Genomic DNA, 22,939 nt, shown 5'->3' on the forward strand with positions numbered 1-22,939 from the left:
ACATACAACTCTCCCTCCCAGATAAACACAATAAAGACAGACAGAAGCAGTCCAAGCCTGTGATTAAACTCTCCCACCCTGAATTCTTTTCTTTTTGTTTGTTGTGTTTTATTATACTTTAAGTTCTGGGGTACATGCACAGATTGTGCAGGATTGTTACATGGGTATACACATGCCATGGTGGTTTGATGCATCCATCCCCCTGTCATATACATTAGATATTTCTCCTAATGTTATTCCTCCCCAATCTCCCCACCCCCTGCTATCCCTCCCCTATTCCCCCACCCTCCAACAAGCCCTGGTGTGTGATGTTCCCCTCCCTGTGTCCATGTGTTCTCATTGTTCAACACTCACTTATGAGTGAGAATATGCAGCGTTTGTTCTTTTGTTCTTGTGTCAGTTTGCTAAGAATGATGGTTTCCAACTTCATCCATGTTCCTGCAAAGGACATGAACTCATCCTTTTTTTATGGCTACATAGTATCCCATGGTGTATATGTGCCACATTTTCTTTATCCATTCTATCACTGATGGGCATTTGGGTTGGTTCCAAGTCTTTGCTATTGTAAACAGTGCTCTTAGTCTGTAAGAGAGTGTGACTCTGACCTAACTCAGCCAGAAGCCCCTCTGAGGTTTATTTTCTAGCATAAACCTATCCTTGTTGACTGTTGAGCCACGCTTTGTGTTTCTTTCCTCTTTCTTTAATTCTTACACATTGTATCATTCTTATGCCTTTGTGTCCTCATAGCTTAACTCCCACATATCAGTGAGAACATACATTGTTTGGTTTTCCATTCCTGAGTTACTTCACTTGGAATAATATTCTCCAATCTCATCCAGAAAATGCCATTAATTCATTCCATTTTATAGCTGAGCAGTATTCCATTGTGTAAATATATCACAGTTTCTTTATCCACTAGTAGATTGATGGGCATTTGGGTTAGTTCCATGATTTTGCAATTGTGAATTGTGCTGCTATAAACGTGCATGTGCAAGTATCGTTTTTGTATAATGACTTTTTTCCTTTGGGTAGATACTCAGTAGTGGGATTGCTGGATCAAATGGTAGTTCTACTTTTAGTTCTTTAAGGAATCTACACATTGTTTTCCATAATGGTTATACTAATTGACATTCCCACCAGCAGTGTAGAAGTGTTCCCTGTTTACTGCATGAAACTTTCTCCAAGGTAGACCAAATAATAGGCCATAAAACAAACATTAATAAGTTTAAGAAAATTGAAATTATATCAAGCACTCTCTCAGATCACAGTGGAATAAAACTGGAGATCAACTCCAAAAAGAAGCTCCAAAACCATGCAAATACATAGAAATTAAATAAACTGCTCCTCAGTGAGCATTGGGTCAAAAATGAAATCAAGATGGAAATCAAAAAGTACTTCAAACTGAATGACAATAATGACAAAACCTATCAAAACCTCTGGCATACAGCAAAGCGGTGCTAAGAGGAAAGTTTACAGCCCTAAATACCTACATCAAAAAGACTGAAGGAGCACAAACTGACATTCTGAGGTCACACCTCAAGGAACTAGAGAAACAAGAACAAAACAAACCCAAACCCAGCAGAAGAAAGGAATTAACGAAGATCAGAGCAGAACTAAATGAAATTCAAACAAATGAAAAAATTCAAAAGATAAATGAAACAAAAAGCTGGTTCTCTGAAACTTTTTGAGCACCAACACAATGCTCAGAGGAAATGTTCACTGGAGCATTTGGATTTCAAGTTTTCAGACTTGGCATGCTCCACCCATGAATATGTAATACAAATATTCCAAAATCTGAAAAAAAAAAATTTTAAATCCACAACATTTCTGGTCCCAAGCATTTTGGATAAGGGATATTTAACCTGTAGAACCAGGACAGAATCATCATTCTCTCCTCTCATCACTGCTTCATTCACTTCAGTTCTCATTTCATCAAGAAAATTAGAGGCAGAGGCTTCAGCAACCTAGTGCTGGCTTCTAACACATATTAGACCCAAGTGGGATGGGAGCAAAGAACACTGTTTGTCATCTACAAAGGACCAGCATCTAGGAAATGGTAAGTTACTGTCTCATGTCATAGAACAAAAGACCTACATCTAGAACAGGGAGAGTTCTGTTTATGGAGAGAAATAGTAGTAACTGACGCACTACTCTCCCTAAGGCCCCTAATGTCTATGAATCTTCTCTGATCCTCCACGAGTTTTACTTGAGTGTCAGAAATGCACAAAATGGGAAAGAAAGTAGTGCATCTAAGTCTTGGGTTACTACCTATGGCAAAATGCAGAGGGAATACTAGATCTTCAGGAGAAAGCCCTACAAATTTCAATTGCCATAGAAAATAAGAATTTTCTTCTGTACCAAAATGGCTACAGTGTGAGAAATTAAGCTATCACTCCCTGTGAATTAAGGCATGTAGTTATGTGGCTGAAGTAGGTCCATATCACAGCATAAACATTTTCTCGTTTGGAAATTAATGTTTCAGTGGTAACATAGGTAAATAGCACCCTCTGATGGGAACTGTTGACTTAGACAAGATCTGTACTAATTAAAAGAAAAAAGATGTTCTAAACAATAATCCAAATAAATACTCTTAAGTAGGGTAGAGCTTTGATTTTTGACTCAAAACTCAATTAAGATTCTTGGAACATATGTCTAATTTTAACAACTAAAGAAAATATTATATATTGCAATCTGGTAGAAGAAAAGTTTGATAACTATTTTGTACTCTCCTTTCACTTCCCCTTCTGTCACTATGAAAAGCATTTGAGCTCATGAGTTTTAGAAGCTAAGGCTGCACTGAAGAGCTCTTTCTCTTTCCTCCCCACCTTCTCTCTTCCTATTCTGGATGATAACAAATAATTAACATAGTCATCTGAAAACATTCTACTGCCACCTCTACCTTTATTTTTATCTGTTAACCAATGGGAATGATAACCCTTAAAGAAGACATGCCATATTAGCCAGGTATGGTGGCACGTGCCTGTAATCTCAGCTACTCAGGAGGCTGAGGCAAGAGAATTGCTTGAACTCAGAAGGCAGAGGTTTCAGTGAGTCAAGATCGTGCCACTGCACTCCAGCCTGGATGACACTGCAAGACTCCATCTCAAAAAATAAATAAATAAAAGAAATGCCAGTATAGTAAGAAACTCATATAAATAACAATTGAAAGAAACTAAAGAATTAGAGAATAGACAGAAATTCACTGTACTTACTAGATTATACTTGCATGCATGCACATACACACATAATTTATGGTCACTTTATTTTTGACAGGGATGCCTAGACAATTAAATGGAGAGAGAGCAAGCCTTTTCAACAAATGGTGCTGGAACAACTGGATGTACATATTCAAAATAATAAATTGGACACCTGCCTTACACTATAAAAATTAACTACAGGTATAATTATGCATCTAAATGCAAGAAGTAATATAAAACTATCAGAAGAAAACAATAGACAAGACATCATCAAGAAAGTTAAGAGACAATCCACAGAACAGAAGTGTTTCAAATCATGTATCTGACAGGATCTAGTATCCTGAATACACTGATCATTGTAACAGCATACAAATATTAAAAAACAACCCAATTTTAAAATAAAGAGAGGATTTGATAAAACATTTCTTCAAAAAGATATTTAAAAAAAAAAACTCAGAAAAAGATGTTCAATATTATTGGTAATGAGGGAAATGTGAATCAAAACCATAATGAAATATTACACAAGCATGACTATAATTAAAAAAAAAAAGATAATACCAAGCATTGGTGAGATGAGGTTGTAAAGGAAGTTGTCGCTCTGGTGGGAACACCAAATAATGCAGCCATTTTGAAAACCAGTCTAGCAGTACCACAAAACATTAAAGATAGAATTACCGTATAACCCAGTGTTTTCTCTCCAAAGTATGTGCCTAAGAGAAATTAAAACCTATGTCTACATAAAAACCTGTATATGAATGTTCATTAGCACCATTACTCATAATAGCCAAGAACTAGAAAAATCCAAATACCCATTAACTGATGAATGGGTAAATAAAATGTGGTGTATTCATACAATTGAATATTATATGATAAAGTAAAGAAATGAAGCACATTTATAAGTTACAACATGGATGAACCATGAAAATGTTATGTCAAGTGAGGAAAGCCAGTTGCAAAGAACACATGTTATATTACACTATTTATATAAAATGTGCATAGCTGCAAATTCACAGACAAAACAACCCTAAAAAGTAGACTGGTAGTTTTCTAGGGTCAGGGGTGGAAAGATAGGAGGACAGTGGCTAAATGGTTTGGGGTTTCCTCTGGAGGTGACATGAAGGCTCTAAAGTTGACTGTGATTATGGTTGCACAGTTCTGTAAGTAAAGCAAAAATGATTGCATTGCACACTTCACATATGTGAATTACATGGTATGTTAGTTTTATCTAAATAAAGCAGTTTCCAGAAAAAAATAGTAAACTTTACATAAAAGAAAACATGAAATAAAACATAAATCAGAAAATATTTTGAAGTGAATGAAAACATAAATACAATATATGAAAATACATGTAACATAGTTAAATATAGTGCTTACATGGCAATTTATGGCACCCAAGTGCCTATTCTGGAAAAGAGTGGTTTCAAGTTAGACATAAACTCCTGTCTCATAAAACGTCAAGAAAAAAGTCATTTTAAATTCAAAATAAGCAGAAAACAAAAGAGTAAAGATAATGGTTTAAAAAGTAGGAGACAAAATAAGAATATATAAGTAAGTTCGTTTAAAAGCTTTTTTTTTTACATCAATAAAAGTGATAATTCCTCTAACTAGACAGTTTGGGCAAAAAAGGAAAAGATAAAAATTAGCATTATCAGATACATTAGAGAATGTGGCCACAAAGCCTACACACATTAAAGAAAAATAAGGAAATATTATGAACAAATTTACAGTTATTTAATTTGCAAAACAATGAAATGGACCAATTATTGATATAAATTGCCATCATTGGGCAAATAAAGTAATATAATATGAAAGAGAAACTGTGTCCTCATTCCGATACCCTTAAGCTAAACACAATGATATCTAATATACTACAAATGTATATAATAGGATTGTATATTGACTTTTATCCTCCTGTAGACACTGGAGAAAATCCCTCATCTCACACTAGATGAGAATACTCTCTGCCCTGGTCTGCACTGGATTCTTCTGTATGTCTTATACTATTTCCGCTGCTCCTCTTCTGTATAAGCCATTCTGCATTAATAAGCTGTTCTCATAACTTGGGTCTTTATTCTCCATCTCTGTTTATGGATTAATTAATTGTTCCCATTAAGTAGAGTTCTAATTAAAGTTTTGTAAAGTTATTGTATTATGAAATATAGCATAAATATACATAGATGATATAGATATAAATGTGTATAAAATATATACTTCAGCCAATTTTTATAAAATGAGCAGCTTTTTAAGTGATCTCAATTTTATTCAACAGAAAATTTGAAGTACATATTCTTGATAATATGAATACAACATTTTGCTATGTTTAATAATGCTTTCTTTTAATTTTTTAGTTATACTTTAAATTCTGGGATACATGTGCAGAACATGCACGTTTGTTACATCGGTATACATGTGCCATGGTGGTTTGCTGCACCCATCACCCATCATCATCTACATTAGGTATTTCTACTAATGCTATCTCTCCGCTAGCTCCCAGCTCCCCAACAGACCCCAGTGTGTGATGTTCCTTTCCCTGTGTCCATGTATTCTCATTGTTCAACACCCACTTATGAGTGAGAACATGCAGTGTTTGGTTTTCTGTTCCTGTGTTAGTTTGCGGCTGAGAATGATGGTTTTCAGCTTCATCCATGTTCCTGCAAAGAATATGAACTCATCCTTTTTATGGCTGCATAGTATGCCATGGTGTATATGTGCCACATTTTTTTTATCCAGTATATCATTAATGGGCATTTGTGTTGGTTCCAAGTTCTTGTCATTGTGAATAGTGCTTCAGTAAACATATGTGTGCATGTGTCTTCATAGCAGAATGATTTACATCCTTTGGGTATATACCCAGAAATGGAATTGCAGGATCAAATGGTATTTCTAGTTCTAAATCCTTGAGGAATCACCCTATTGTCTTCCACAATGGTTGAACTAATTTACATTCCCACCAACAGTGTAAAAGCATTCCGATTTCTCCACATCCTCTCCAGCATCTGTTGTTTCCTGACTTTTTAGTGATCACCATTCTAACTGGCGTGAGATGGTATCTCATTGTGGTTTTGATTTGCATTTCTCTAATGACCAGTGATGATGAGCTTTCTTTTATGTTTCTTGGCCAAATAAAAATGAGCAGCATTTAACCACCATACAGATCTACAAATAAAAAATCACCAGCACTCCAGAGCCCTCCTTGTGCCCCTCCTTGATTGTAGCTCCATCCATTTTTACATTCCCTATCCTGATTGTGTGGCAGTCAGTCTCTGGCTTTGCTTTATAACTTTATAACTAACTAGAGCATCTTTGTCATCCGTATTCACCTCAGAAAAGGACAAAGAGAAGGTGGAAAGGGCACACATTGGCCTTGAAATCGTGTACATCTTGTCTGGAACTCAGTCACATGGAAGAGCACACTGCAAGAAAGACTGAGAAATGTGTGTTTTGGAGGAAGAGTGAATAACAGTAATCACTGCTACACTGTTATATAATGATATAATTATCATTATATCAGTGTCTGTCAATTGTTATCAATGTGAGATTAGATAAAACATTAAATGTAAAAATGTGCTCCTCACCCTGGAACTTAGTAAGCACCAATAATAATCATGATTTATCGAGGCCACTCTTATTTTTTAATTTATCATATAGGCCAGAAGAAAATAACATATTCACATATTCTAAACTGAACAACAGAGCTATGAAATGTGAAATATGAAGGATACTCATAAGTATTTTGCTTTTATTTATTGTTTCAAGACGTTTTTATTTACTAAAGCAGTATTCATAATTAACTGATTTTAAAAGTAGAAAAACTTTTATAATTAAAAAGAAAATAAAACCCTGACCAATTTAGAATCCAATACCCAAGTCCTGATTCCAGCTCTGCCACCTATATGTTATGATTTGGAACAAGCCACAAACATCTCTGAACACCAAACCCATCATCCATGAGACTGGATCTAGAATTCCCTCCCTCATTTACCTCCCACTTCTCCCTGAAGAGCGCAGAGACTGACAGATGGGACAGTGCAAAAGAAACTGTGCACAGATCTCCTCCAAAGGGCAACTATAACACCTGGATATGTTTCCATATTGATGTTTGCAGTGGGTTAATTCAACTCTATGGCAGAAAGTCTTTAAACAGGGCGAATGATTCCACCAGCCTCTTCTTCACTGAGGAAGATTAAGGTTCTGCCCTCAAATGTAGCACTCCATGACAATGAGTAACAATTTAATGTTTAAAGGTATTTCTTGGCAAGGCACGGTGGCTCATGCCTGTAACGTCAGCACTTTGAGAAACCGAGGCAGGCGGATCACAAGGTCAGTGGTTCAAGACGAGCCTGGACAACAGGGTGAAACCTCATCTTTACTAAAAATACAAAAATTAGCCAGGCGTGGTAGCACATACCTGTGTGTGCCAGCTACTCAGGAGGCTTAGGCAGGAGAATCCCAGCTACTCAGGAGGCTTAGGCAGGAGAATCTCTTGAACCTGGGAGGTGGAATTTGCAGTGAGCAGAGATCCCGCCACTGCACTCCAGCCTGGGTGACAGAGCAAGACTATGTCTCATAAAAAAAAAAAAAAAAAAAAGTATTTCTTTTGCACAAAAAAGCCAAAGCCGTACAGATAAATTATATACTTGATCTGGTGCAAAGCTTAATTAAGAGCGAGTGACACATCCCAACACCAGAGAGAAAAACCAATTGCGCCAGATTTATGGGATTTCTCAGTGTTAGATTGGAACATATTTTAAGTTTATCTTTTCTGAAAATAAAACTGATTTCATCTGTGTTTTGAGGCTCTTCACATGAAAGATCAGTGACCCAGTTTAATCCACCTCTTTGGCCACTTCAAATAGTGATTAAAATACATAAAGTATGGACACACCTCTGAAATGTCCACAGAGTACCAAATAGCACAGGTAATATTTACTCATTTAAATACACTATCTATTAACTAAGGAAAACAGTTTTATCAAAAGGGACAGCAAATAAAAGAAATGATAAAAAGAAACCTCCAATCAACTTCAACTATTTTATAAGAATATAATTTTTTAAGGGTTAAATCAGGTATGTTGCAACTAAGGTCAGCAATGAGAAGAGAGTGGACATTTCAAACCATAAGTCAAAAATTTAGCAATGCTGAACATCAAAAACAATGATTCAACAAACAAGTTAAGCTAAATTTTCTAATACCAAAATATTGAATGGAGATTAGAAAAATGGAAAAATAGTAAATGTTATTGTGGTTATCTTAGAAAATAGTTGTTCATATCAGATTGATGATTTTCGAGTAATCATATTTTTGTCTGATTTCCCAAAGGAAAAATAATCTACTCTCCTATTCCAGAAAAGGCTGACATGATTTGTTAACTTTGGTACAACCAATCGTTTTCAAATTATTCTCTCTCTCTCAGCTGCAGCTTGAGGTTTTCATAGCTTAAAATCCATATGGAAGGAACATATGAAAGCCAAGAAAAACAAGTGTGATTTGGTTTTTTCTAGGACTCCCAGGCCTCTGGAATTAATATCAAGCAATTTCAACTTTTACCCCACTCAGATAAATCCTGTAATCTCCACAATTCTCTAGAGCTTCCAAGGAGAGGAGAAGGATTTTATTTTACATCATTTTATGTTCTAAATTCTGTCTTCCTAAGGAGAATCTCAAACACCACTCACTTTTTTCTTTTTTTTATCAAGAAGTTTCTATTCCTTCTCTACCTGATTCCCCACAAATGTGGACACAGCTTTTCCACTTTCATTCCTCAAATAATAATACCACTTGTGTATTATAATTTTTATCAAAGCCTAACGTAGAGTACAAGATACAGTGCTCCACAGAATACAATACAAATTCAAATTACTCACAAAAATTAAAAATAAAATAATTAAACAACAACAGAAAATGAAAGTGGTTTCTGTAATCTTAGAGACCATTCTCTACAGAGGGACCTCATTTATCAGCTGTTTGTCTGTATGGATCTTTTTCACTCCCATGCCTGGATCTCTGAAATAAATGACCCTGATAACATTTCAAACTCATTTTCTAAATTTTCTGAAAAACTCAACCCCCTGTTTGAATTGATGCTGGCTTAAAAGATGTCCTCTTTCCCACAATAAGAACCATCAAACTGTTTTCCTAAACAAACAAACATGATAGACTGGATAAAGAAAATGTGGCACATATGCGCCCTGTAATACTATGCAACCATAAAAAAGGATGAGTTTATGTTCTTTGCAGGGACATGGATGAAGCTGGAAACCATCATTCTCAGCAAACTGACACAAGAACAGAAAACCAAACACCACATGTTCTCACTCATAAGTGGGTATTGAACAATGAGAACATGTGGACACAGGGAGGGGAATCACGCACCTGGGCCTGTTGGGGGATGGGCAGCTAGGGGAAGGAGAGCAGAGGGGTGGAAGGCTAGGGGAGGGATAGCTTTAGGAGAAATATCTAATGTAGATGATGGGGTGATGGATGCAGCAAACCACTATGGCGTGTGTATACCTATGTAACAAACCTGCACATTTTGCACATGTATCCCAGAACTTAAAGTATAATTTTAAAAAGTTTAAATTTACACAAGACAAAAAAAGAAGTGATACTCGTTCCCAACAATAAGAACCATCAAAATATTTTTCCAAACAGACATAAAAGTAGTGATACCCATCCTGTTAGAAATTCATGTATCATTGCGGAACAAAGCACAGTCAACTTCTAAATTAGAAACGTTTTCTTATATTGCATGTTAACTAAAATAAAAATAGTGAAACAGTAACAAAATATACTAAGAAGACTAGTGGACTCGAAATCAGAAGGCAAAGTGTTTAGTCTAGACTTTTTCATTAAGAAGTTGCGTGACTTTAAGTAAATCATTACCATGAAGAGCTTCACTTTCCCATCCATTTAATAAATGTCCTTCTTTTATGTGCTGGTTTGTGTGTAAAAAGAAATGAGAAAACTATTTGATACAAAAAGGCTTAATCTATGCTCTTTAAAGCTGTAAACTAGGTTATACTTACTAGTCCTTAAGAAACTTTCCATCTCTGGCTTTTAAAGGAGACATATGTTTGCCCAGAAGATGATAGAAAGATGGTAACAGAAACAGACTGTCTGATTCCCGCCTCCAATGGCAAATGGTGGATAATAATTTCCATCTCTCTGACAACACAATGATTCAGAAAGTGTTAATTTGCTTGATCATTTGCAGGCAATTTATCTTTTCCAGGAGGAAAGAGTAATGTTGAAAATACAATATAAAAATATAAATTTCTTCTTTAATGCTACCACTATCCAAGAAAAATGTGAAGAGAAAAGAATTACACAAATGATGAGCAAAGGAGGAAGACATGCTCTATGGAAAGGGGAAATAAATTACTGAGAGAAGACTCCAATTTTCTCCACTGTAGTAAGAAAGAATTAGGATAAGAGGAGTACTACTAAATTATCATAAATAACAATAGAAGCTCCCTATCCTATAACTACATGTGCAGAAAGATACTGTTTCTAATCAAATTTTTTTCCTACTAGGGTGTTTTCTCAGAGACAGTGGAACATTTAGTCATCAAACTGTAGATTAAGGGGTTCATCAAAGGAGCTATATTGGTGTAAAAGACAGAAGAAATCTTTCCCTCATCCATGGACCCAGCAAAAGATGGTTTGAAATATATAAATGCACATGATCCAAAGAACAGATAAAGAGCAACTATGTGGGAACTGCAGGTGTTCAAGGCTTTGGACCTGCCCTCCTTGGAGCTGATGTGGAGGATGATGGAGAGGCTGCAACCACAAGAGATAAATATGATGGCAATGGGCACAATGAAAATGATGACTGCTGCAATGGAAGCCACCAGCTCATTGATGTAGGTGCCGGTACAGGACAGCTGAGCAGAGAGAGGACGTCACACAAATAGTGATTGATGGTGTTTGCATTGCAGAAGGTCAGTCTCAGCATGCATCCAGTATGAGCCATGGCACTAGAAAAGGCCAGCAAGTATGAACCAAGCATAAGGTGAGAGCACACTTTAGGGGACATGGCAGCATTATACAAAAGTGGGTTACAGATGGTTACATGGTGATCATAGGCCATTGAGGTGTGCACATAGCATTCAGAAATGCAAAAAAAAAAAAAAAAAAAAAAAAGGGAAAACAAAAGCTGAGATATGCACCCCATGTAGGAGATAATATTCTTCTCTGTTATGAGGTTCATCAACATTTTGAGTGTAAACACAGAAGAATAACAGAGATCTATGAAGGACAAGTTAAAGAGGAAAAAGTACATGGGGTGTGAAAGTGTGAATTGAGCACAGTGACAGTTACCAAGTCCAAATTTCCCAACACAGTGACCATATACATTACTAGAAACAGAAAGAACAGGGCAAGTTGGAGATCTGGCTGTTCTGTTAACCCCCAAAATGATTTTAGTCATGAAAGAGCCATTTTCAGGAGCCGTTCTTCTCTAAGGGTATCTGTGGACACAGGAAAAAAAGCTTCCATTCAAGAGCAACATATCTCTCCTCACAATTTCTCCTCTTGTACAAGTAGAGTATATGCTGGGATTATCTGAGACTAGCCTAATATGGACTCACATAATCTGCCTTTACTACTATCATGACACTGAGTGACACTGACTTCCCCTTTTTCAAGTTGTAGTAAGCCAAATACAGCAGAGAACACCACCACTTTAGCCTAATAGCATGAAGGCCAGTGCTACCACATGCAAACATGACTGCTGAAAAAAACAAAAGATAAAGGAGAAGAGTGGACCAGGACAGAATCATTCATCCCTCATTTCTTAAATTCTTCATTCACTTGAGTCCTCTTATTACCAATAAAGTTAAAGGCAGAGGCTGTGACAACCTTGTGCTGGCCTCTAAGGTAGATTCAACGCAGGTACGGGGAGGAAACAAAGGACGTTGTTTCCAATCCAAAAGCAAGGGATCAAAGTCTAGGAGAGGTTATGTTACTGCCCCATATCACAGAATCAAAGCCCTACATCTAGAATGGAGAGAGTTCTGTCTATGGAGAGGGAACTTACTGATTAGACACTGCAACCACTGGTTTCACTGGTGCCTCTGAACATTGTCTGCTCCCTTCTTGAACAGATTTTTCTACTGGGCTCACCTGAGTATCAGGACAGCATTGAATGGGAATGTAAATACCGTATCTTAGAGCCCTGGACTTCCATCTCAAAACAAAGAGGACGTGAATGTACGTGGAATTCAGAAACACCCTCCTCAGGCCAGAAAACCTTGGTGTTGCCTTATCCTTATTTGCCACCGTGGCCCTGGAAGTGCAATTTCAACCTCTGAGGCTTTAGTTTCTTTAATTCTAAGATACAGACCAGACTTAACCTTCATTGTGTCCTTCTGAATTATATATTATTGTTTTTATTATAAATTTGATTCCTCTCAAGCAGCAGACAAAACAAAGTTTTTATTATTATCCTTTCTGTCACTTAGTAGGACACAAAAGATTTAATGTCCATTTAATGATATAATGTACCTTGTTATAAGCAGGGTTGAAACTTCCTCAACCAATTCCCCAGGGAATACGGTTTAGGTTTAAGCAAGATGTGGCCTTTGTCTTTATACCCTGGACTATGATTTCTCTTTTATTTCTTAGAGACTCCATATTTTATCAAGTGTTTCTTCTCCCAAGGCATTGTACATCCCCTAAAGCAGAGTGCAAATAAACTCTCATCTGTCATAATCTTCACATCTGATGGGAATTCTATTTCATTGGTTCTTTCTTTTTTCCTCATCCTGAATGAAAATTCTTCACAGGATCTGCCTGCAGTCTTTATTTCTTTCTCTCTTTTTTTTTTTTTCTTTTTCTGAGACAGGGTTGTCACTGTATCACCAAGACTGAAGTTCAGTGGCACCATCATAGCTCACTGCAGCCTTGACCTCCCAGGCTCCAGTGATCCTCCCACCTTGGCTTCTCAAATAATTGGGACTACAGGAACGTGCCACTATGCCTGGCTAATTTTGCTTATTTTTTGTAGAGATGGAGGTGATCTCCCTATGCTGCTCGAGCTGGTCTTGAACTCCTAGCCTCAAGCAATACTACCACCTGGACCTCCCAAAGTGCTGAAATTATAGACATGAGTTGCCACACTCAGCCTTTGTTATTTCTTTATCAGAAATTTTTCTAGGTGGCTTAGTCTGATCAGGCCACTATGACAAAATATCATAGACTGGGTATCTTAGGAAAAACAGAAATTTATTTCTCACAGTTCTGGAGGCTGAAGGCCAAGGTCAAGGCCCCAGTGTTCAGCATCCAGTGAGGCCCTGCTTCTAGGTAGACAGCTGCCTTCCTACTCTAGCCGCACATGGCAGAAAGGGCAAAGGCTACCTGTAGACCTCTTTTTATAAGGATGCTAATTCTATTCAAGAGGGCTCTGTCTCCATGATCACCTACAAAAGGTCTCACCTCCTAATACTGTTGCTTTGGGGGTGAGATATTTAATACATATAGGGGAGACATATATTCAAACTACAGCACAAAGGTGGCAGTAACTCACTTCAGTTGTCTCTCATGGGATATCATTGAAAAAAATTAATATCTTAATTCCCTTTTAAAATTTTTACATCTAAACACCTACATGAGTGTCCTGCTGAGTCCTTAATGTAACATTTTCTTAATGAGGCCATCAATTTATTCTCACTATAGTAGTTCAGAGTTTGGGCTATGCAGTTACAGGAAATGTGTGGGAATCCCATTCCCAGGCTTCTTAACTTAGGCAACTTATTTAGCTTCCCTGTGCCTTTGGTTCACATTTGTAAAATAAGAATATTAAAAAATAGCATCATTTATAGGGTTTTTTATGATGATTAAATGAAAAAATATAAGTAAAATGGTTAGAACAGTGGTAAATAGGCAATAAATATCAGCTGTCACTATTTCTGTTCTCACAGCTTCTAGTACATCCTTTATCATAAAACTCATCGTGTGTGTGTGTGTGTGTGTGTGTGTGTGTCAAGGCGTTGCTCTTCCCCCAGGCAAGAGCTCAGTGACAGGATCACAGCTCACTGCAGCCTCAACCTCCTGGACTCAAGCAATTCATCTCAGCCTCCCAAGTAGCTGGAGCTACAGGTGCATGCCAACATGCCAATTTTTGTGTTTTTTTTGTAGAGACAGAGTTTCACCATGTTGACTAGGCTGGCCTGGAACTCCTGGGCTCAAGGGATCTGCCCACCTAGGCCTCCCAAACTTCTGGGATTACAGATGAAGACATTTTTGCTCCCTTTAGTTTCTGCGTTCCCCCTTTATACTATAAGTTCTATAAGGATACATTTTATTTCTGTCTTTTCAAATATTTAATTCTTTGTTCCAGGTGCTAAGTATGGTTTATAGTACACAGTGTGTACTAAGTAAATATTTGTTGAAATTGCATTGTTCTCTGGCCAAAGCCATTCAGAATATTTTCTACATCTTTCACATGCTAAACAACAGACCTCACAACCCCAATAACCCCCAATCTTTTCCCTCAATTCCTACACAATTTCTGGCACATTTTAGTTTGTAACTGAACTGTACAACTGAATTATAGTGGCTCCTAACAAATTATCATCAATATTACTGCCTTCCACCTCTACACCTTGACCCACTGGAAGGTCTTTAGAGGCAATAACAAAACATGGAGCTGTCATCTCCTATGATAACAATGCTTTATTCTAGAATATCTCCTTTAAAAAACCCTGCTTGTGGCTTTTTTTTTGTATCATACTTTAGGTTCTGGGGTACATGTGCAGATCATGCAGGATTGTTGCATAGGTACATACATGGCAAGGTGGTTTGCTGTTTTAGAGTTTACTTCATCTTTTATAATTAGAGGGAGTACCCTCTACAATAGCGATAAACAGTACAGTATAGTAAATACATAAAGCAGTAACATAATCACTTAAAATTGTATGCATTATACTGGCAGCGCAGTAAGCTTGTTTACCTCAGCATCATTACAAACTTGTGAGTAATGCATTGGGCTACGATGTCACTAGGTGACAGAAATTTTCCAATTCCATTATAATATTATGTATATGTGGTCCTCTCTTTGACCAAATTGTCTTTATGCCATGAATAACTGTATATACAAGTATATCTCATTGTATTGTGCTTCACTTTATTTTGCTTTCCAGATATTACATTTTTTACAAATTGAAGATTTGTGGAAACCCTTCATCCAGCAAGTCTATCAACATCATTTTTTCAACAGCACATGCTCACTTTATGTCTCTGTATCACATTTTGATAATTTATGCAGTATTTCAAGTTTTTCGTTATTACTATATCTGCTATGGTGATCTGGGATCAGTAATCTTTGATGTTACTATTGTAATTGTTTCAGGGAACCACAAACCATGCCCATATAAGATAGAAACTTAACTGATAAGTGTTGGGTGTGTTCTGACTGCTCCACTGGCCAGCAGTACCCCACCTTTCTCCCTATCCTCAGGCCTCCCCATTGCCTAAAACATAGCAACATTGATATTAGGCCAGTTAATAGCCTGACAATGACCTCTAAGTGTTTAAGTGAAAGGAAAAGTCATGTCTTTCACTTATCAAAAGCTACAAACAATTTAGCTTAGTAAAGAAGATATGTCAAAAGCCGAGATAGACCAAAAGGTAGGCCTCTTGCACCTGTTAGCCAGGATGAATCCAAAAGAAAAAACATTGCAGAAAATTAAAACTGCTACTCCAGTGAACACATGAATGATAAGAAAATTAAATAGCCTTATTGCTGATATGGAGAAAATTTCTGTCATTTGGGTAGAAGATTTAACAAGCCACAACACTCCTTTAAGCAAAAACTTTATCTAGAGCAAGGTCCAAACTGTCTTCAATTTTATAAAGGCTGAGAGAGGCGAGGAAGCTGCAGAAGACAAGTTGAAAACTAACAGAGGCTGCTTCATAAAGTTTAAGGAGAAGCCATCTTCATAACCTGAAATGCAAGGTGAAGTAGCAGGTACAGACACAGAAGCTGCAGCAAATTATCCAGAAGATCTAGCTAAGATTATAGATGAAGGTAGCAATACTAAACAACAGATTTTCAATGTAGATAAAAGAGCTTTCTATTAGAAGAAGAGGTCAGATAAGGTAGCTCATGCCTGTAATCCCAGTACCTTGGGAGTCCGAGGTTGGCAGATCACCTAAGATCGGGAGTTTGAGATCACCCTGGCCAACAACATAAAACCCCATCTCTACTAAAAATACAAAAATTAGCTAAGTGTGTTGGTGCACCATTGTAGTCCCAGCTACAAGGGTGGCTGAGGCATGAGAATCACTTGAACCCAGGAGAAAGAGCTTGCAGTGAGCTGAGATCACATCATTGCACTTCAGCCTGGGTGACAGAGTAAGACTCTGTCTCAAAAAAAAAAAAAAAAGAAGAAGAAGATAGATGCCATTTAAGACTTTCAGAGCTGGAGTGGAGAAGTTAATGCCTGGCTTCAAAGCTTCAATGGACAGATGACTTTATTATTAGGGGCTAATGCAGCTGGCGACTTTATGTTGAAACCAATGCTCACTTATCATTCTGAAAATCCTAGGGCCATTAAGAGTTAAGCTGCATGTACTCTGCCTGTGCTCTACAAATGGAACAACAAAGCCTAAATGACAGATTTGTTTACAGCATGGTTTAGTGAATATTTTAAGTCAACTGTTGAGACCTACTGCTTAGAAAAAAAAAATTTGTTTCAAAATATAACTGCTTATTGACAATGAACCTAATCACCCAATAACTCTGATGGAGATATACAAAAAGATTAATGTTACTTTCATGCATGCTAACAAAACATCCATTCTGAAGCCACTGGGTGGGGGAGTAATTTACACTTTCAAGTCTTATCATTTGAGAAATACATTTTATAAGGTTATACCTGCCAAAGATAGTAGTAATTCCTCTGATGGATCTAGGCAAAGGAAAACATTCCAGAAGGAAATTACCATTCTAGATGTCATTAAGAACATTTGTGATTCATGGAAGGAAATAGAAATATCAACATTAACAGGAGTTTGGGAGAAGTTGATTCCAGCCCCCATGGATGACTTCAGTGAAGGAAGTAACTACAGATATGTTAAAAACAGCAAGAGAACTAAAATTACATAAGTGGAGTCTGAAGAGGTGACTAATTGCTAGGATCTAATAATAAAACTTTAACAGATGAGGAGTTGCTTCTTATGGATAAGCAAAGTACTCTTTTTAAATAAATCTACTTCTGATGAAGATGCTGTGAATATTGTTGAAATGACAAGAGACGATTTAGAATATTACATAAACTTAGTTGATAAATCAGTGGATGGATTTGAGAGGACCAACTCCAATTTTGACAGAAGTTCTGCTAGGGGTAAAATTTTATCAAATAACATTACATGCTACAGAGAATTCTTTCATGAAAGAAATAGACAATTCATGAGGCAAATATTATTGTTATCTTATTTTAAAAATTGCCACAGCACTACATGCTGTCTAGAAGAAACTCACTTCACCTGCAAAGACAAACATAGATGGAGAGGAAGACATAGAAAAAGATATTTCACACAAATGGAAAAAATAAGCATGCAGGGGGAGCTATACTTATATCAACGAAAGACTCTTTAAGTCCAAAAACATAAAAAGAAGCAAAGAAGGCATAAAGTAATCAATTCAGCCAGAGGATATAACAATTATAAATATATATGCACTCAACAGAGAGCATGCAGATATAGAAAGCAAATTTAGACCTAAAGAGATAGACCCCAATGACATACTAGGTGGGGACTTCACTACCCCTCTTTCAGCATTGGACAGATCGTCTAGAGAAATAATCATCAAAGAACTATTAGACTCAAACTGAACTACAGATTAAATAGACCTAACAGACATTTATAGAACATTTTAACTAACAGCCGAAGAATATACACCCAATGATAAGACAATTGAATGGCCTTATTGCTGATATGGAGAAAATTTCTGTCATCTGGGTAGAAGATAAAACCAGCCACAACACTCCCTTAAGCAAAAACTTTATCAAGAGCAAGGCCCTAACTCTCTCCAATTTTATAAAGGCTGAGAGAGGTGAGGAAGCTGCAGAAGAAAAGTTGAAAACTAGCAGAGCCTGCTTCATGAAGTTTAAGGAAAGAAACCAACTTCGTAATGTAAAATGCAAGGTGAAGCAGCAGGTGTGGACACAGAAGCTGCAGCAAGTTATCCAGAAGATCTAGCTAACATTATTGATGAAGGTAGCTACACTAAACAACAGATTTTCAGATTCTCATCAGCATACACAAAAAAATTCTCCAGAATAGACTATGTGTTGGACCACACAAAACAAATCTCAACAAATACTTATAAATCAAAACCATATTAATTATATTTTCAGGAAAAAGTGGAATAAAACTTGAAATTAGTATCAAAAGGAACTCTGGAAACTAAACAAAGGCATGATAATTAAATACCATGCCCCCAAACAACCCCTGGCCAATGAAAAAATGGATTACTTAAAACAAATAAAAATTGAATCAAGTTCTACCAAAACCTCTGAGATATCATCAAAACAGTACTAAGAGGGAAGTTTATTGCAATAAATGCCTACATCAATAAATGCCTACATCAATAAAGTAGAGTAAATTTTTAAAAATGATCTAAATATGTATTTCAAGGAACTAGAAAACCAAGGGAAAAAAGAACATAAAATTAGTAGGAGAAAAGAAATAATATAAACCAGAGCAAAACTAAACAAAATAGAGACTAAAAAACAATACAAAAGATCAAATAAGTGAAAAGTTGATTTTTAAAAAGAAAAACAAAATTGGCACACCATTATCTAGCCTAAGAAAAAAAGAGAAGACCCAAATAAATAAAATCAGAAATGACAAAAAAAGGTATTACAACTGATACCACATAAATACAAAGGATGATTAGAGTCTATTATAAAAAACTGTATGCAAAAAAATTAGAAAGCCTAAAAGAAATGGATAAATTTTTGAACCCATATAAGCTATTGAGATTGAACCAACAAGAAATAGAAAACATGAACAGACCAATAACAAGTAATTAGATTGAATCAGTGATAAAGTCTGTCAACAAGGGAAAGCTCAGAACCAGGTAACTTTACTGCTGAATTTTACCAAACACATAAATAAGAGAACACCGGTTCTCAAATTTTTTCAAAAAATTCAATACGAAGAAATTTTTCCTGACTCATTCTATGAATCCAGCATTACCTTGATACCAAAATTAGACAAGCACACACACACACACACACACGCGCGCACACACACACAAATATAGGCCAACACTGGTGATGAACACAGATGCAAAAATCCTCAACAAAATACTAGAAAAGTGAATCCAACAATCCATGAAAAAGTTAACACATTATGATCAAGTGGGGTTTATCCCGGGAATGCACATTTTCTTCAATATAAGCAAATCATAAATGTAATACATCAACAGAATGAAGGACAAAAATCATAATTTTTTTCAAGATGCAGAAAAAGCATTTGATAAAAATCAACATTTCTTCATGAGAAACACTCTCAACAAATTAGATATAAAAGGAACATACCTCGTCATAATAAAGGACATATATTTAAAAACCACAGTTAACATCATACTAAATGGGAAATAGCTTGAAGTGTTTCCTCTAAGAAATAGAACAAGACAAGGATGCCCACTTTCAGCACTGCTATTCAACATAGTACAGGAAGAGCTAGCTAGAGCAATTAGCCAAGAGTAAAAAAAAAAAGGCATCCAAATTGGAAAAGAGAAAATCTAATTGTCCCTCTTTGCAGATTACATAATCTTACATATAGAAAAACTTAGACCCCACCAAAAAATTCTTAGAATTGATCAATGAATTTAGTAACGTTTCAGGATACAAAATCAACTTACAGAACTCAGTGGTGTTTCTATACACCAATAATAAACTAGATAAAAAAATCAAGAAAGCAATGACACTTATAATAGCTACAAATAAATAAGAAAATACTTAGAAATAAATTTAATCAAGGAGGTAAAATTTCTTTGTAATGAAAACTATAAAATGCTGATGGAAGACACTGAAGAGACCACAGAACAATGGACACATATCCCATGTTCCCGGATTACAAGAATTAATATTGTTAAGATAGCCATATTACTCAAAGCAATATACAAATTCAATGCAAACCCTATCAAAATACCAAACACTTTCTTCACAGAAATGGAAAAAAATAATTCTAAAATTCACTTGGAATCACAAAAGATCCTAAATAGCCGAAGGAATACTGATAATAACCAGCTGAAGGCATCATACTACCTGACTTTAAGATACACTAAAAAGTGATAGGAACCAAAACAGCATGATAGTGACATAAAAACACACGTTCAATGGAACAGACTAGAGATCCTAGGAATAAATCCACATATTTACAGCCAACTGGTTTTTGGCAAAGATGCCAAGAATGTACACACTGGGGAAAGGACACCCTCTTCAATAAATAGTCCTGGTAATACTGAATATCCATAGGTGAAAGAATGAATCTAGATCCCTATCTCCAATATATACAAAACTCAACTCAAAATGGATTAAAGTCTTATATGTAAAACCCCAAATTATAACATTACTGAAAGAAAACATATGGGAAACCCTGCAAGGCATTGGTTAAGGCAAAAATTTTGTAGGTAAGACTTCAAAAGCACAAGTAATAAAACAAAAACAAGTAGAACTCTCTGACACTAAAAACCTTAGGTACAACAAAGAAAACAACAGAGTAAAGAGACAATCTATGGAATGGTAGAAAGTATTTTCAAACTCTTCATCCAACAGGGAACTCAAACAACTTGACAGCCAAAAAAAAATCTATTTTAAAATGAGCAAAGGATCTGAATAAACATTTCTCAAAAGAAGACATATAAATGGCCAAAAAGTAAACAAGGCTCAAAATCAGTAATCCTCAGGGAAATGCAAATAAAAACCACCATAAGCTATCATCTCACCCCAGTTAAATTGGCTATCATCAAAATATATAAATATATAACAAATGCCACAAGGAGCTTTTACACACTGTTGGTAGTAATGTACATTTGTAGGGCCATTGTGAAAAACAGTATTGAGGTTTTTCAAAACACTAAAAGTAGAACTACCATAGAATCCAGGTCATATAGTAGCAGTGAGAGTGTCATCTTGGGAGGCTTAATATTCTGTTCAAAATCTTACATCGCAAATAACACATTCCTCCAGACTTAAAAGATTTCTTCTCCCCTCCTTTTCTAACAGTGATTGTTTGACTTTGAGGTACAGTTATTATCACACAGTTAGTGACCCCCCCTGAAATGCCTGTCAAAAAATATGTTACATTCACACACACATAGTCTGCATAGTTACATAATTTTAACACTATGACATACATGTCATATAATACATAGTAACTCAAATTTTTTAGGAGAAATCACTTTTTTTCTTTTTACTGAGCACTACCTTCCTCTTAGCTCACTCCAACTCATTGCCCTTATTTATTTCGTGTTAATAACCTAGTACACACCCTCTCATATGTTATTATGGGTTTATATAATCTCACAACTGCAATATGAGGTTCTAATACTTTAAAATCCATATGAAAATAACTAATCAAAGCCACAAAACTATGAGTGATTTAATTGTCTGAGGGTTCCTCCAAGCCTCAGGTTTAACCTTTCTTTGATATCAGATAGCTTATGCCTTCATCCTACTCAGAAAAATTCTATGATCACCATAATATCTGTAAGACCTTCCAATTTAGAGAAAAAGGAATCATAAGTAGAAGCTTTAATGATTCTACTTTCTAGATTTCTCCTTCCTAATTTGAGATCCTATTACCACTCATTATCTTTCTGGTTGAAGTTTCCTTTCTTTCTCTTCCTGGTTCTCCACAAATGTGACCACAGACTTTTCACATTCACTCCTTGAAACATTATTTAGTGTATAGTCATTGTGTATTACAAATTTTATTAAAACTTTATGTTAGTAAAAGATAGTTACAGTAATTTACAGAACAGATACAAATTAAGATTGAGAATTTAAATTGAGAATTTCAGATGGTTTCTAAATCCTCATTGATAATTCCCCCAAAGAGACATCTTGTATATTGGCTATGTGTCTCTTTGGATTCTTGCCTAAAAGACACATTGCTAGGCTCCTGTCTCTCCTATACCTCTATTCTCTGAATTATAAATGCCAGAAAATATTTCAATATGCTTTTTGATTTTGTGAAATACATCAGCTCCCTACTTGAGTCAATCAATTTGCAACTATCTCAGCTTAATAGATCTCCACTTTCACACAGCCCCAAAAACACAGATTGTTTCCCAGAACCAAAAACTAAAGCAACAACCATCCCGAGATTAATTTATATATCATCTAGAAGCAAAGTGCACTTAACTGTCCAAAAGAAATGTTTTCTCATAAGTATTTTATGTTTAATGAAGTAAAATAATAAAGTATACCAGAAAGAGTAGTAGACTTGAAACCAAGAGTCTATTAAATTATTCTAGGCTTTTTTATAAAGAAATTGTGTGACTTTAAGTGAATCATTAGCGTCTGCTAGTTTCAGCATCTCGTAGATGCAATCAATGTGCATTAATGATCTATATAAGCTATTTGGGATATACAAAGGTAAACATAAAATTAACACCAAAAGAAACTTCATGCGTAGTATTTAAAACTGCAAAGGTGTTGTTGAACTTTGTCTGTCTGGAAAATGCTGGCATTTAAAGGACGCATGATGCTGCCCAGTGGAG

The 22,939-nt window shown here is 35.9% G+C and overlaps 1 pseudogene; it reads right to left on the reverse strand.

The window, feature by feature from the left end:
* Positions 1-10,711: 10,711 nt before the first annotated feature.
* On the reverse strand, positions 10,712-11,927 carry LOC105729663 (olfactory receptor 8B3-like; annotated as a pseudogene).
* Positions 11,928-22,939: the final 11,012 nt, after the last annotated feature.

Source organism: Aotus nancymaae, unplaced genomic scaffold (assembly GCF_030222135.1).
Source record: "Aotus nancymaae isolate 86718 unplaced genomic scaffold, 86718_ANA_hifiasm-v0.15.2.pri h1tg000012l, whole genome shotgun sequence".
Taxonomy (NCBI): Eukaryota; Metazoa; Chordata; class Mammalia; order Primates; family Aotidae; genus Aotus; species Aotus nancymaae.